General features: G+C 45.9%; 1 protein-coding gene across 2 annotated transcripts in view; it reads right to left on the bottom strand.

The window, feature by feature from the left end:
- Positions 1-17747, bottom strand: part of PIWIL2 (piwi like RNA-mediated gene silencing 2) — a 666930-nt gene that overhangs the window by 463074 nt on the left and 186109 nt on the right. The window lies entirely within an intron of this gene.

The following is a 17747-nucleotide window of genomic DNA, read 5'->3' as shown; positions in this document are numbered from 1 at the left end:
ATAGCCTGATTGCTCTCAATTCGAGCAGATTGATGCAACTTGGATTCTTCCGTCGACCAGAGGCCCTGAGCCGACTGAACCCCCATTACTCCACCCCAGCCGGATAGGCTGGAGTCTATTGTGATCACTGTCCACTTCAGAGGCAGGAACGATTTCCCAGACAGAATCACTGTGGACTTCAGCCACCAGATCAGTGAGTCTGACTGACTGGCCCACCTGGATCTGAAGATCCAAGGACAACTGAGATTTGTCAAAATCTCCTTCTGCCGGACTTTGGTGTGGAACTGGGTATAAGGTACTGCCTCGAAGGAGGCTACCATGAGACCCAGGACTTACATGCAAAAAGCGTAGCAAGCGACCACTTACGGTTCACCAAGCAGTTTTACCGCGGATCTTAATCTGCAGTTTGTCTGAAGGGAGAAAAACTCTTGCTTCCATGGAGTCCAGCAGCAAGCCTAGGTACTCCAGACTGGGTCGGTACAATCACTGACTGCTTTAGCTTCAACAGCCACCCAAATTCTTGCAGGGTCTGCATGGTGATCGCCATATCCTCCTCGAACTCTGAAGCGGAAGATGCCCTCAGGAGGAGATTGTCTAGGTATCCCACAATCGCGATCCCACGTTGCCACAGCAACGCCAAGACTGGAGCAAATACCTTGGTAAAGACTCGGGGGGCTGATGCCAGATCAAAAGGAAGAGCCACAAACTGGTAGTGGGCTTCCCCGACTGCAAACCGCAGAAATTTTTGATGTCGAAAGCATATGGGTATGTGCAGGTACGCATCCTGGATGTCTATGGACGCCAGGGAGTCTCCTTGATGGAGTGCAGCAACTACTGAGAGAATTGATTCCATTCTGAACCTCTGCACTTTTACAAAGTTATTGAGGGCTTTTAGGTCCAAGATTGGATGTACCCCTTCCCTCTTGGGAACTACCAACAGATTTGAGTACAATCCCTGGAAACGTTCCGATTACGGAACTGGTACAACCACCCCACGATTCAGAGGGTCCCTTACTGCCCCCAAGAGGGCCTCCCGGCGAGCCGGGGATACGGGTATGCTGGAGGGGAAGAATCTGTTTGGCGTCCAAGAGAGAAAATCTCTTGTAGCCTGTGGAAATCAGATCGCAGACCCATTGGTCGGATTACCGAGGGGACCAACGGGCTGCCAACTCCCGAAAGCGACCCCCCACCCAAGAGATGGGTGGGGGCAAACCTTCATGTGGTAGCACGTTTATTCGCAGGCTTGCGTTTCCAGGGACGTTTTGTCCGTCCGTAGTCGTCCTGTCGGGCTGGGGACATTTTGTCGAAGCTCCGGGTGGACGAAAGACGTTTGTGAGCGGAAAGAGTGGGCCCTTGCCTACGACGTGGCTCCTTAGCCTTCCTGGCCTGTGGGAGTAGGGTATTCTTACCACCGGTGGCAATTTTAATAATGTCATCCAAGGAGGCTCCAAAGAGCCGGTCGCTAAGGAAGGAAAGATCCGTCATGGCTTTCTTGGATGCCTGGTCAGCAGACCAGCATTTTAGCCAAATCAGGTGCCTCAGCACCACAGCTGACACTGAAGCCCTAGATAACAGAGGGAGAGTATCCAGGGCTGCGTCACAGATGTACTTAAGGCCTTGAACTAGTTGGTCTGCTAGTTCCACGCAGACAGGAGAAGCATGTTGCTCTCCCAATTCGTGGAGCAAAGGTTTTGCCTAGTCAGTGTCTGTGACACAAGTACGGATGCAAGTACTGGTCGCACGGCTGACCCCCACAACCGTAAAACAAGGAACAAGCCACTACCTCGGCCTTCCTGTCCATGGGATCCTTGAATGCAGGAGTCCCCTCTACTGGGATCGTGGTTACTTTGTTTTACCTGGATACTGGTCTGCTGGCTTGCGGGACCCAAAAAGGGACCAGTAAATCAGCAGAAGGATCTGCTGGCTCCTGAATCTTCAGGGCATCACGCACAGCTGTGATTAGTGCTCCAACAAGAGCTGCATCAGAGCTCTCCCCAGAAGATGCTTTAGTGTGCCTTTCTTCCTGCGCACCACCTCCATCTTGGCAACGAATGAATTGAGGGCCGTCAGGGTGTCCATGGGCACTGTGGAGTCTGCAGGTGAGCCGGTTGCAATTGCCTGGATTTTGGGGGAAGAAACACCAGTTTCTAAAGCCATGCTGACCCTACCCTGTCTGCCACCCGAAGGGGACTTAGGACAGTGACAGCCCCACCCTACTTGCTGCCGCTGGCTGAGGGGCTCTTTCTTGCTGGACTCACCACCCCGGGTTCTGCGCTATCCAACAGGCAGTGCCTATAGTCCCTGTGGGCTCCCGGGTGCAGAGGAAACGTGTGTCGTGGCAGCCACTGCAAATAGCGCCAAACTGCTCTGAAGTGTGCTCAGGCTTCAATAAAATGGCTGGCCAGCATCCAGTGCAAACACATAAAACACAGGGAAAATGGCTGTATGAGCACATGCTGCAGGTAGAGAACACTAAAAAAACATGTTTAGGCTTCCAGAAAATGGCCGCCAGTGTCCTGTATAGGAGATCACTAGGAAAATGGCCGCTGAAGCCCAGGAAAGCATGCTGCCCTTGCCCACATCCAAAATGGCCGCCAAGCAGCTCCATGAGGTACAGGGAGAAAATGAAGGCAGTGAACACAGCACTGTACAAGACATCAGCCAAAATTCACAGACACCTTCCAGGGGCAAGAAGAACAGGACCCAGGACACCGCTAACCAGCGCAGCCCCCCCCCCCCCAGGTGAGAGCCCCCGAATAGACACACACACACCGCTCAGCAGCCACATGCAGCTTCTCCACAGAGGGGGGGGGGGTGACAGGGACAGGGAGAGAAGAGAGGGAGGTGAGGGACCCTCGAATCGAGGCAGGGAGAGCTGTACTTACCAGTCCTGAATAGCTGGGAGACATTCCATCACAGACACACTAACTGATCAGTACAGGGTGGCTGCTGGCCCGGCATACTGTGACGTAGACATCAGTAGCCCGGACATATGTATACCCCGGAGCATAAAAGCTCACGACCACCTCTGGAGCTGAGAGTTTTGTCGTGGCCTGCCGAGCGCGTAGCTGTGGCTTGCACGCGCCCGATGGGCGGACTGGGGAGACTACAAGGATAAGGGTATCCAGCCTGTCATCCAGCCGGCTGTTGATAGAAGATAACAGGATCAACTTGCACAAAGTCACGCTTCTGCATAAAAAAAGCACGGACCGATGGGCCCGCAGGGTTCCTAGGTCGTTCTCCTTCACTAGGCAAAATAAAACTGAGGTCTGCATGGCAGGCTGGAGGGTTATTGCCCAAGAGAAAGCCCCCTGTGTGGAACTAAGAGTTCTGAGTGTTGTGTTACAACTAATGCCTAGCATCTCCTAGTAATAGGGCAGGCATGTCCAAAGTGTGGCCCCCGGACGATCTCCCAGCGCCGGGGGCCACAAAAGATGTACCGTATTTATCGGCGTATAACACGCACTTTTTCCCCTTAAAAGCAGGGGGAAATTGTGGGTGCGTGTTATACGCTGATCCCCCGAAATTCTGAGCCTCTGGGCGGCTTTCAGCCGCCTTTGGCTCTTCAAGGCGACCTTCGGCCATTATCGGCGGCTTTCGGCCATCTTCGGCCGTTCTCGGAAGCTTTCGGCCGCATTCGGCTCTTCTCGGCAGCTTTCGGCCGCTCTCGGCAGTTTTCGGCCGCATTCGGCTCTTCTCGGCAGCTTTCGGCCGCTCTCGGCAGTTTTCGGCCGCCTTCGGCTCTTCTCGGCGGCCGAAAGCTGCCGAGAATGGCCGAAGGCGGCCGAAAGCTGGTGAGAAGAGCCGAATGCGCCGGAGGCCCGCCGAGAACTACCGCACGCAGCCGAGATACACATCCAGCTCTGTATATCGGCGGCGGCATTTAAAAAAATTAAAAAACAAATAGTAAAATAAAATAGAAAAGGCTGCAATGGTGGACAAGGCTGCATAAGGCTGCAATGGTGGACAAGGCTGCATAAGGCTGCAATGGTGGACAAGGCTGCATAAGGCTGCAATGGTGGACAAGGCTGCATAAGGCTGCAGTGGTGGACAAGGCTGCATAAGGCTGCAGTGGTGGACAAGGCTGCATAAGGCTGCAGTGGTGGACAAGGCTGCATAAGGCTGCAGTGGTGGACAAGGCTGCAATGGTGGACAAGGCTGCAATGGTGGACAAGGCTGCAATGGTGGACAAGGCTGCAATGGTGGACAAGGCTGCAATGGTGGACAAGGCTGCAATGGTGGACAAGGCTGCAATGGTGGACAAGGCTGCAATGGTGGACAAGGCTGCAATGGTGGACAAGGCTGCAATGGTGGACAAGGCTGCAATGGTGGACAAGGCTGCAATGGTGGACAAGGCTGCAATGGTGGACAAGGCTGCAATGGTGGACAAGGCTGCAATGGTGGACAAGGCTGCAAAGGTGGACAAGGCTGCATAAGACTGCAACGGTGGACAAGGCTGAAGGTGACACTGATGGGCATATAAATGTAAGTTTTTTTTTCCCCCTTAAACTTCCCTCCTAAAAGTTTTTTTCCTTAAAATTCCCTCCTAAACTTGGGGTGCGTGTTATACGCCGGCGCGTGTTATACGCCGATAAATACGGTATTTATTATGAAATTATGAATTATTCTTCATAAATTTTTGCCATAATTTATACTGCTACATATCTTTGGTAAAAAATAAACCACATTAGTGGATATTATTTGGTCTGTGTGAAAGTTAGAGAGTCTACAAGCTGTGGTGCAAATCATAAAAAATTGATCAAACCTGATGTGCTGGTGGCCTATCTCATTTCTTGTGACCCGAACAAGCCAGGAAAGTAAAATACTCCCCAATTGACCCATTTTTTGGAAGGTAGACAGTCCAAGGTATTTAGTAAGAGGCATGGTGAGTTTTTTTAAGTTTTTTCCCACAATTCTTGGGAAAATTAAGATTTTCTTTTTTCTTAATGTTTTTACACAAACTTCATATTATATATTATCATATTAACATGTTATTTCTCACACACAGCATATGCATACTTGCAACTACAGCCCAAAACACATTCTGCTACTCCTCCTGAGTATGGCGATACCACGTGTGAGACTTTTACACAGCCTGACCACAAACAGAGGCCCAACATTGAAGTAGCACCTTAAGTTGTTCTAGAAGCATAAATTACACATCTCATTTCTCATCCACCTATTACACTTTTGAAGGCCCTGGAGCATCAAGACAATGGAATTGCCTATAAAATGGCACCATTTTGGAAAGCCAACACCACAATGTATAATCTATGAGGCATAATGAGCCTTTTTAACATTTAATTTTTTCCAGACTATTTTGGAAAATGAAGAAAAAAAAATGAACGCTTTTTTTTGTTTTTGTTTTTTTACACAAAGTTGATAAGATATTGATAAGATATTTCCAACACACGGCATGCACATAGCAAAAAAGACATCAAAATACATTCTGCTACTCGTGCCGAGTATAGCGATACCACACGCGTGAGACTTTTACTCAGCTTGGCCACATACAGAGGCCCAACATCCAAGTAGCACCTCCAGGCGTTCTAGGAGCATAAATTACACATATAATTTTCCACCGATCACATTATTGAAGGCCCTTCATATTTCTAACACATAGCATGTTCATACCATATAAAACAAGAGATTACCTGTGGTTTTAGTAGTGCAGTGGTCCGTGACAGCAAAAGCAACCGTCCAGGCAGCAGGCAGGAATACTGTCCATAGTACAGGCAGAGATGCTGTCAGCAAAGCCAAAGCACTGGTCCAGGTAGCAGACAGATATTTAGGCAGAATTACTGTCCATAGTCAGTAGAGGTAGCACGCAGAGATATGGTCAGCATAGCCAAAATATTGGTCCAGGCAGGAGGAAGAAACGTGGCCCATAAAGTCCTGGGTCATTACAGGCAGCAATATGGTCAGCACAGCCAAAGTATTGGTCCAGGCAGCTTACGGCCAGGGGTAGAGGCTTCTCCCACCCAAATCTGTTTGAAGCCTCCGGACAACCAGAACCTGTTCTGGGAACACAGAAAACCAAAAACTGTTTTTCTCTACTCAGAACGCTATTCTGAAGCCTCTCACACATGTGAGAGACTTCTGTATACTATAGTGGAAGGACAAAAGATCAGTCAACATGGCAAGCAAAAACATTGTCGATTAACAGGCAGAGGTTAGTATACGTGGAAGTCAGAAACATGGTTTAAAACGGCAAGCAAACAGGCCAGGGTCAGTTAATGTGGAAGGTAGAAACATGGTAGCAGGAAAATTATCCACACAGGAATTTGAAATGGGGAAATGGCATTATGTTAAAAAGAAGGGGAACAAATATCTAAATGGATGTGTGGTAACTTTTGAAGCAATCTCCAATGCACAGGCAAGGTTCAGAGGGACATTGGGGGCAATAACTTGTATCTCTTCGAATTCCTCCTTTGCTGCATACACGGCATTTCTTGTGGCGTCTTCTTCCAGATTTTGAGGGGGGAATGTTCTATTAAACATGTTTATCATGAAGTCGACTCACAATCAGAGCGAATGCTTTCTGGCGCGGGTATTGTTGGTAAATCAGGGCAGCGGCGAGGTCTTCAATATATTTGAGGTAGGCGATATGTTGGTTTTCAGTAGCAGAAAAACAAATTAAACAGGGCCATATGAGACAGATGAAATGCAACTTTCTAATACCAAAAACGGGACTTGTAGGTTGACAAATAGGGTCGTAGCATTTGACCGTTTTAAAATTGCCCCGCCCCCCCCATCTAAAAATTGTAGTCGTGGACACATTCAGGCTTTACCACGGGGCAGCGTCTTCTCTGGATCTCCACCAAGGTGTCAATGTGGATGGTTAAGAGAATGTGGACATCTTTCTTGTCCCTCCACTTCATGGCAAACACTTCCTCATTTCTCATGAATGCCGATTCTTCGTCTTGTAATTTGTCAATAGATTTTGTGGGAAGCCCATCTGTTTTTTATTTATTTTTTATTTTTTGAAGGACCACATGCCAGTGTTTGTTTACGGTAAAGGTGGCTAAAAAGGGGCAGGCTGGTATAATAGTTGTCCATATATATGTAGCACTGACCCCCGAAGGAGCTGCTGAATTTGTTTGGGCCTGTACTCTGCTAGTGAACCCCCACTGACTTGGCTCAGTCCCCTTGACACAGCTGTGGTGCAATGTTGGTGTGGAGCTAATGGTGAAGGACAACCCCACAATATAATAACAGTATACCTCTGTTTTCACCTGGGTATCCAATGGCTCCACCTGTTGGAGAAAAAGGAACACCACTCCACACAAAAGTACTTAACCAGAAACGTATATTTACTGGAACTTGTATTGAGTAAAGTAAAATGGTAAAATTAATATTTGCATTGTCACATAAACATAATGTAACAGCACAGTAAGTATACACAACAGATTACACCTGTACAGTTGTCTTAAAATGATCCCTTAGAATGCGGTTCCAATTGGCATTAGTGCTCAGAGGGACTACACTTTACTCTAGGCACCTTCCCACTTCCAGCACACCCTAGTAGCTATAGAAATGCAGGATCAATAATGAATTACAGCACAATTCCTAGAGAGCTCCCCCTACTTTAATAAGATGCAAGGCCTTGCAATAAAGGATGCAGTCTTTGATCTTCTTTTCTTCTGCTAGCAATAGTTGTTGTAACAATTGTAATCCAACAGTAATCCGACAGTGGAACAAAGGTTAACGTGAGATGAATATTAGAACTGTTCCTGTAATGTGATACACTTGTAATTGCCTCTGGTGTAACAGTGCTAATATTGTGATGAATAGGCTTGAGGCCTGCTTAAAATCAGTCTATTAGATTCTCCTCCGTGGGACCACAAGTTCCAGGAGCACTCTGTGCCTCTGGATCCTTCCCGATCCGACCACACTATCCCAGCAAGCTGTGGTGTGAAGTCCTCTTCTGGCTTTAGATTGCTGCTCTGCAGGCTGCACTTCTCTGGAGACCTCCTCACAGGCAGGCCATGTGTCCAGGAGAGAAAGAAAATGGCCGTGCTGGCCTTTATATAGCCTACCCAGCATGCAGTTCAGTAGAGGATGATCATGGGTAGGTCATCTGGGATTCTGGTTAGATAAGGTCAAATAAAGTAAACAGTGTCACTTCCTGTCATCTTTCCAACACTATGAAAGGGAAAAATAACTGAAGTCCATTTCCAGTTTTGGTCACTAGATGGTGCCAAATACGAACAACATTGTCCATAGGTTTACATCGTATTCACTTTAACATTGCATTAGTAGGCAAAATGTCAGTGCTACATATAAAAAGTATCCTTTTTCTAACAGGGGGTATTGCCAGCTTCCAGACAATTTTCCCACTGGTTCCAATATATGTGGGGCACTCATGGGACTGGAGCTGGGAGTCTGTATTCATAAATCCGGAATATCAAGTGGCTCGATCAGACAAATAATTCAATTTTAAGCCGTACCTGGCACTCTTACTTGGGATATACTGCTTGAAGTGCAGTCGGCCAGTAAAATGTATAATGGATTCGTCCATACAAATGTTTCGGTCTGGGGTAAACACTCCAGCAAATCGTTGGGAAAATTAATTTATTAGGGGGCGTATCTTGTACAATTTGTCGCGATCGGGATGATCTCGAGGAGGGCACTGCGAATTATCGTTAAAGTGTAGAAAATGCATAATTATGTCGTAGTGTGTCCTGGACATGACAGCAGAATATATGGGCATGTGGTGGATGGGGTTGGTGGACCAGTAGGCATGGAGTTCTTCATTGTAAGCCCCATACTGAATGTAAGGCCCACAAACAATTTAAATTCATCCAGTGTGAGACGTCACCACTGGACATGCGGGCGTAGGATGACTTAAGGTTGGTAGCAATAAATTGCTCTGCATACAGATTGGTTTGGTCCACTGTATTCTGCAGCAAATCTTGTGGGAAAAATAAATAAAAATAATCCAATTGGGAAAAATTTGTAATGTTGGGCTGGACACCTGGCTGTTTGGTGAAAGGATGGATTATAGCGGATCTTGAGTTGGCAGGTAACCATAAAGTGGTTGTAAACCCTTACAAACCACTTTGACCTACAGGTAAGCCTAGATTAAGGCTTACCTGTAGGTCCAAGCAATATCTCCTAAACCTATATGGTTTAGGAGATATTTGCCCGAAAACAGGCACCGCTGTCTATGGTGCATGCGCACTGAGCGCGGCATTTCCAAGAATGGAGCTGCCGCACATGTCGACTCCCGTGCGCATCCGCGGGAGTGACGTCATCGCGGCTTCGCCGAATGACAGCTGCGGACCTGCGATACCCCACCAACAAGATGGTTGCGGCGGACTACAGGGGAAAGCGGCGACTTCGCTGGCTCCTGTGTCAGGTAAGTGACACATAATGGGCTACTATGCGATGCATAGTAGTCCATTATGCTTTGCCTTTGCAGGGAATGAAAGAGGAAGTAAACTCATCAGGGTTTACTTCCTCTTAAGGGGTTTGCCAGGGCATCGGGAAGGTGGGATTGGGCCCGGATTCTTCGGGCTGGGCGTTTACTTCCAGTACTGGGCTCCTCTTCCTGGGGTCTGGCGCTGCTGGTGGTAGGCAGGCCTTCAGATCTTGTTCCTGATCTCCTTTTTCATTTTAGGAGGGACAGTTTCTTCCTCTGACTTAGAAAATTGAGTACTGTCCGTGATACTTTTTTTATTTGCACTAACATACAATTTTTCAGGACAAGCTTTCGGGGTATGTCCCCTTCTTCAAGGTCCAAGCAGTACTGATTTACAAATTTTTAAGCAGAATGTAAAAACAAAACAAAAAAAAAAAAAACACCTTTGAGGGAAAGAAGAGAAAAAAAAAACACATACAAATCAAATGGCAATAAAGATAACAGAAGAGTTAGTGAAATAAGACAGAGGGAGAGCTATGGAATGGAGGGGGGGGAATGGAGGGGGGGGGGGGGTGCTAGTCACAGAGGGGGTTGTAAAACTTTAGTATAATGGGTAAGGAAACCTATATCTAAATTCAGGCCATTATTTTTTGTGTCAAAAAGAATTATTTTTAGTTCAAAGGCTTTCCTTTCCTGGATAGTTCTGAAATTCCCTTTAAGAACTTAAACATTGAGGTCTTCTATAGTGTGGCCTGGTTGTGAGAAGTGCTGTTCCACAGGTGTGCATAAACTGTCTTCTTTATGTTCCTTGATGGTATATCTGTGTAAATTCATCCTCGTTTGCAACTTCTGTCCTGTTTCACCAACATAAGATCCATTGCTGCACCTTTTGCATTGGATGAGGTACACAACATTACTGGAGGTACAGTTGTAAGATCCCATGATACTGAAGGTCCCGTTTATGTGTGTGACACTTTTGGATAGATTGATCTGGTTGCATAGTTTTGCAGCGCTTTTTCCTCTACTGGCTCGCATTACAAACCAGAATCGGATGATGGGTGCTCCCCACTGCTCTCATTATCCGACATGGTAAGGATGGCATATGCCTCCTCAGGTGTGTAAACCCTTTGAGACATGGTGGCGGGCTGTGTGATGGTACTGGTTGCAGTACTGACGATGGGCCTGTGTGATGGCACGGACTGCAGTACTGACGGCATGGCCTGTGTGATGGTACTTTATGGCGGGACTGTGTGGCGGTACTGATGGCAGTACTGAACACCCACCATTTATTACCCAATAAAGGTTTAACCCCCTGATCACCCGGCGGGTGATATCAATTAGGTTTTAGGGTCAGGGTCTGCGTCGCCCCAGGCAGCGCTAGGTTAGTGCCAGTACCGCTAACACCCACACGCAAAGCATAAACCTCCTGTAGTGGTATAGAATCGGAACAGAACAATATCTGATCTGATCAGATCTATACTAGCATCCCCAGCAGTTTAGGATTCCAAAAAAACGCATTGTTAGCGGGATCAGCCCAGATACCTGCTGGCACCTGCGTTTTGCCCCTCTGCCCAGCCCACCCAAGTGCAGTATCGATCGATCACTGTCACTTACAAAAACACATAACTGCAGCGATCGCAGAGTCAGGCCTGATCCCTGCGATCGCCAAGTTTTTTTTGGTAGCATTTTATATTTAAATCCGGAAGGCAGTGCTTGGTTTTCGGGGTCCCGTACGTGGCTAGGCTCCCAAAAAGTCCCCCACATGTGGTATCCCCATACTCGGGAGAAGCAGCAGAATTTATTTTGGGGTGTAATTTGACTTATGCCCATAGCATGTGTGAGCAATATATCATTTAGTGACAACTTTGTGCAAAAAAAAAAAAAAAATTGTAAAATTCCTGCAACTTGTGGCAAAATATAAATTTTCATGGACTCAACATGCCTCTCAGTAAATAGCTCGGGGTGTCTACTTTCCAAAATGGGGTAATTTGGGGGGGGGTTTGTGCTATTTTGGCATTTTATGGCCTTCGAAACTGTGATAGGTAGTGAGGAGTGAAATCAAAAATTTGCACCCTTAGAAATCCTGAAGGCAGTGATTGGTTTTCGGGGTGCCGTACGCGGCTAGACTCCCAAAAAGTCCCACATATGTGGTATCTCCGTACTCAGGAGAAGCAGCAGAATATATTTTGGGGTGCAATTCCACATATAACTATGGCATGTGTGAGCAATATATCATTTAGTGACAACTTTTTGTAAACTTTTTTTTTGTCACTATTCAATCACTTGGGACAAAAAAAAAATATTCAATGGGCTCAACATGCCTCTCCACAACTTCCTTGGGGTGTCTACTTTCCAAAATGGGGTCATTTGGGGGGGGTTTGTACTGCCCTGCCATTTTAGCACCTCAAGAAATGAGATAGGCAGTCGTAAATTAAAAGCTGTGTAAATTCCAGAAAATGTACTCTAGTTTGGAGACGCTATAACTTTTGCGCAAACCAATAAATATACGCTTATTGACATTTTTTTACTAAAGACATGTGGCTGAATAAATTTTGCCCTAAATGTATGACTAAAATTGAGTTTATTTGATTTTTCTTATAACAAAAAGTAGAAAATATAATTTTTTCTCCAAATTTTCGGTCTTTTTCCATTTCTATCGCAAAAAATAAAAATCGCAGAGGCAATCAAATACCATCAAAAGAAAGCTCTATTTGTGGGAAGAAAAGGACGCAAAATTTCGTTTGGGTACAACATTGCATGACCGCGCAATTACCAGTTAAAGCAGTGCAGTGCGAAACTGTAAAAAGACCTCTGGTCCTTAGGCTGTTAATTGGTCCGGGGCTGAAGTGGTTAACATCACATTCTATGTATTTCATGATTGCTAATGTCTTGCATTTCTTTCCTCATTCCCCAATTACCATCATTGCAATATGCTCTAATTCATATGCTCTGCCCCTTTGTCCGCATGCATATTTGCCTCACTAACTTCCCCACCATGCTCTTCTTGGCCCAAAAAACTATAGTCTAGTCACTTACCAATGTCTTTTGTGAGCTCCATAGTATTGCTTTCCCCTAAACACCCCCTAAAATGTCTACAAATGTGATGTGTGTGCTTCAATTCATGCAGAGTGACTTTTTTTTTTGGTTGTTCCAAACTCATTAGGAACCCCCCTCCCCCAACTGCTAGCTCAGCTGATAGCAATCCTCTATCTGCTGACTTTACCAAACCCAATACACACTATATCTACCTTTTTGATGGTCACATTTATGGATGAATTCACCTAAGCATGTGGTGCAAGGGCCTGCCTCAATACTTTCAAATGCTAGCATTTTTAAATTTTTTCCCCTATTATCTTGATATGTAATAGCAGAATGTCAAAATGTGCTTCCATTTTGTTTTCTTTTTGGTATTATGACACTTATTACCTGTCCGGTGGACTGCCAATAGTGTAAGTAAGGAGGGGCTTCCCAAAGTATCACACATTATTTAGGCATTCAGCTCTCAATCAAGTAGAGAGGGTTACCTGTCCAAAACATCCCCCCCTCATTTTTTATCAAGGGCCCATCAGGTGGGGGGGATGGGGGGTGGGGGTGATGACTCTGATAAGGGGACCTTATACTTTAGGCTTTAAATACTCAGTTCCCAAAATGTTATACTAATCTTGGCCAAAAATGTTTGTGTCTAATCTGCTTGCAATGTTAATTTAAAATTACTAATTTTTGGTCTCGTTTCACTCCACAGTGTCCTTCAATGCCACAGGAATGGCAGACTGTGGCCTCCAACTTTGCCAGTCGTTGGGACATTCCCAATTGTGGAGGTGCAATTGATGGGAAGCACGTCCGCATTGTCCCACCACCCAACTCGGGGTCGTACTATTTTAACTACAAGGGGTTTCATAGTATCGTGATGTTGGCGGTGGTGTCTGCGAAATATGAGTTTTTATATGTGGGCGTGGGGCAAAATGGACGGATGTCGGATGAGTGTTCACACGGACGGAGTTCTACTGGCGTCTCCAGAGTGGCAGTCTGGGCTTGCCACCCCCAGAGGAGAATCAGGAAGGACTCCCGTTCATCTTCGTCGCGGATGAGGTGTTTGCCCTGGCGAACCATCTGATGCGGCCTTTCCCGATGAAGACCCTCACCCCCGACCAGAGAATTTTTAATTTCCGCCTGTCCAGAGCCCGAAGAGTGGTGGAGAACACCTTTGGAATACTGGCCAGCCGGTTCCACCTTTTTTTAACGCCTATCCACATGGCGGAATACAAACTAAATCACATTGTGCTGGCCTGCTGTGTTTTGCACAATTTCCTCAAAAGACATTCTGCAAACTATGCGGTCTCAGTTGCCCAAGAAGCAGACTTGCTGGAAAATGAGAACCTCACGGGCCTTGAAGCTTCTCGTCCTGGCTTGGCCCCCCAAAGCGCCCGTGAGTTTAGAACCCAATACATGGACTACTTTGTGGGTAGGGGGGGCATTGATATGCCAGACAATGCCTCAGCGGCATTTTATGAATACATTTTTCTTTGTAACTCCTTAATTTACTGCTTGGCTTGCTTTTAGGTGTCTCCTAGGTAAATTTATGTTTTTTCTTGTTGTGCCTTTTTCACCAACAGTGCAAACCCAAGTTCTGAGCGAGATGAGGGGACAGTCTCTTCTTCAGATAAGCTTATTATGTTGTGGGTCTGCTACACACACACCTTGTTTTTGTTAACTAATGTATGTAGTGCACTACTGACCAAAATCGTGCTCATTTTCAGCACCATGGCAGGAAAATGGCACGATTGTCAAAATTAACTGTGGGTGTTTTTTACTAAAGGCACATCCACTACAAGTTCACTGCAAAACTGCACCTGAAACTGCACTTGGAGTGCAAAGTTGAGTTACCTTTAGTAAATAACACCCATTCTCACCGAAAAAAACAATTTTACTCCAAATACATTTTTGTTGCCATGAAAAAGGAAGCCACACATTGTTGATAATTTAACTTTTTAATCCAAGCACATTCACATGTGCGTTTAGAAAAGGGTTTTACAACAAACAAATTGGGTGTATCAAAACCAGTCTTTCAGCTAATTTTTATTTCACTTGGTGTTTTGGTGTAAACAGGCATGTATCAAAGCGTAACATACAGAACACAGGAACTTACAAAGTTCAACTTTGAAAAGTGAAGACAATATCAGACATGAGTATGTACAAACTGGGCTGATATTGCCTTCATCACATGGGGTGTCACCCCTGGAAAATCCAAATTTGGAAGATGCACACAGTGTGTCAACATGTGCCATCTCCCATCATGGGGGGATCAATATACCTGTTTTGAGGCTGCAACCCCTTCCTCTCAGCCACTTTCCACAAAACACGTACATTGAGCCAACATGATGGGAGATAGCGCATGTTGACACACTCTGTGCACCTTCCAAATTTGGATATTCAAAAAAATACAAAAGTTGTGTTTTAAAAGCCAAAAAATAAAACCCTAGCTAGTTTGGGGTGTTTCACACTCTCCCCAAAACATCAATGATGTTCTTCATTTTATTTTTTATCATTGATGTTTTACTGTATATTTTCTAAATCCCAATTGCACCCCATTATCTCCCCAATCAGGATCTGGGCACTTTCACTGGTAAAATGGGATTCTTCTTCCACATCACCTACAAAACAAAGGAAAAAAAACACACCATGTATTATAAATATGCCGACATACATTGATGAGCTTACCGGAAGCTGTGTTCTCCGACACTCACCTTTTGTGGTGACAATTTGTCCAACTTCAACAATCTCTCCTTCCTCCTCTGCTTCTAGTTTTGGAATTTTGCCTTCTTTGGGAGGGGTGGGGTCCCCGATGTCCTCATACTTGCCGATTCTTCTCTCCCCTATGAGAATGTAAAAAAAGAATAATTAGAACACAGAGGGCAGAAATAGGAATATGAAACATTGCTTGGAAGTGTTGTACAATTGTGTTTTTTGGCCGAGTTCCAAGGTGAGAACATTTTTGTGGACACTTTGTTAAGCTGAATACTTACCTGCAGAACGATTTTTCTTACGAACGAATGAAACCATGAACTTGAAAGTGGCCATTTTAAAATGCACAACATGAAATCAAAGCACATGGAGCATGTATGCAAGCAAGAATAATCATATGAACACACGACAACTACTTACTTTTTCAAGAACACGCTTGATCTTTATGTACTGCTCGTGCTCCCTCTCAGTTTATCCATGGATCGGCGTACCCCAAAATTCTTCTGAAGACTCTTCACAACTTTAGTCATGATCTTGGCCTTTCTGATATTTGAGTTTGGGTAAGGTCCATACTTCCCATCATAGTCGGTCCTGTTCAATATGTCGACCATCTCTAACATCTCTCCAAAAGACATATTTGAGGCCTTAAATCTTCTCTTCCTGGATTTCAGGCTCCGGGCTCTCCTCAACCTCCTCCTCGTTAGTGGAACTCTGATTGCGCACCTGCGTTCTCTCCATGTGCTCTCCCCACTCCGCCAAAAGCGAAGGGGCGGGGAATAGTCTAGAAAGAACGTCAGGGGCGGGCAGAGTTTCATGCATGCACACTGTATATAAAAACGCAACACGCGTGTGTCGTCCGTACGATCTGTCAACAGAGGGAGAGGCTGAGGCGACGAACGTGCAAACGAAGGTAACATTTTTAACTTGGTACATCCCTAGGCTATACTGCTTCTAGATTGAGGCCTGCATTAGTGGAGTTTAGCCTGACATTAGGGTTTGTCTTGTGTTGTGTCTTGCAGACATTATGGACGGGTTCAATGATCATAGCTTCCTCCCTCTGTTCATCGATAAATACAGAGAGATGCCCTGCCTGTGGCAAGCGACACACCCTCAGTATAGTAAACTAAAGAGGCAGGCAGCAATGGACAAACTGGTTGAGTTTGTGAAGCCGGTGGTCCCCAAGGCAGATGTCAACTATTTAAAAAAGAAAATCGGTGGCCTGAGGAGTACATATCTGAAGGAGAGGAAGAAGGTGCTGGACTCCATGCAATCTGGTGCTTCAGCAGATGAGGTTTATGTCCCCAGGCTGTGGTATTATAACAGGATGCAGTTTCTGTCAGACCAGGCTGAAGCCAGAGAATCCCTCTCTACTCTTCCTTCCATGCGTCCTATGCTACATTCCACACCCACTGAGTCTTCCGACGCCCAACCTGGGCCTTCCACTCAGGAAGAACTGGGGGAGCCCAGCTTGAGCCAGGTATAGTATTGTACATATTTTGGGAGTATAAATGAATGATGTTAACTTGATTTTTGCTCACCAATTGGTGATTTTAGAAAGTGATCCACATATCAATAGACAGTAGTGGCCAAAACCTTGGGGACAAGAAAGAAAAATGCTGGGCTCAGAATGATAGTCTTTTCTATTGGTTAACAATTTGCAACAGTCTTGATGTGAAAATTGTGTGTGTTTGATGAACCAAAAACTAAAACTATGTCCCTTTTTCATACACAGGAAGACATCAGCCAGGAGGAGGGTGTGGAATGCAGCAGCCAGGAGGCGGCTGTGGAAAGTGGCAGCCAGGAGGCGGGGGTAAGCGGCAGCCAGGCAGTGGGTGGGCAAAGGAGCCTCACAGAATGCCAGGTCCCTCCCCTCCGCCTGCAACGCAAAAGGCCGAGAAAGGGGGGGAATGTGGAGGAGTCGGCCCTGAGGCTGACTGGGGCGGCATCAGCGGCCCACCAAGCCAAACCCACCTATCAAGAGGCGTTTGCCGCCTTGGCTGCATGCAAGCTTGAGAAAATGGAGGAGAGGCAACAGCTGTTGTGTGAGGAGGTAATTATACACACCCTCAACAAGGATCTGTTGGGCCAAATGACACAAATAACACACTTGTGTCATTTGGCCCATGCCCCCCCTCCTCCTCAATCTGCCACACCTCCAGCACCACAGCCACAGCCTGGAAGGAAGCGTGGAAGAAGACCAGAGAGTGATGACCTGGATTCAGTCTGGTCTGACAGAAGATGCAGCCTCTTGTAGGACCACAGCCTAGGAACATAGATGTCATCTGCTGCTGTTCCGGGTTTCTTGGACTTCAGGACCAGACTTCTCTCCCTCAGATATGTACTCCTCAGGCCACCAAGTTTTGCGTTTAAATAGTTGATGTGTGCCCTGGGGGCCAAAGGCTTCGCTAATCTCCCCAGTTTGTCCATCGCTGCCTCCCTTTTATTTGTTACTGACACCTAAATAAAGGTTTTTTTGTTTGAAGAAATACTTGCGTATGTGTTTTACTTCAAAAAGGACAGTTTATTTGTGAGCAGGCAGGTACATTTCAAAAATACAAAGTGAAATGAACAAGGGGTACCAACACTAAACAACCTCCTGTGGATTAAAAAAGAAAAAGAAAATATAAAAAATATAATAATG

The sequence above is a fragment of the Lithobates pipiens genome, unplaced genomic scaffold, assembly GCF_037356315.1.
Source record: "Lithobates pipiens isolate NorthernLeopardFrog02 unplaced genomic scaffold, aLitPip1_a1.2 Scaffold_8, whole genome shotgun sequence".
NCBI lineage: Eukaryota > Metazoa > Chordata > Amphibia > Anura > Ranidae > Lithobates > Lithobates pipiens.
Note: the sequence above shows the minus strand (reverse complement) of the source record. Positions and strands in the feature narration are given on the sequence as shown.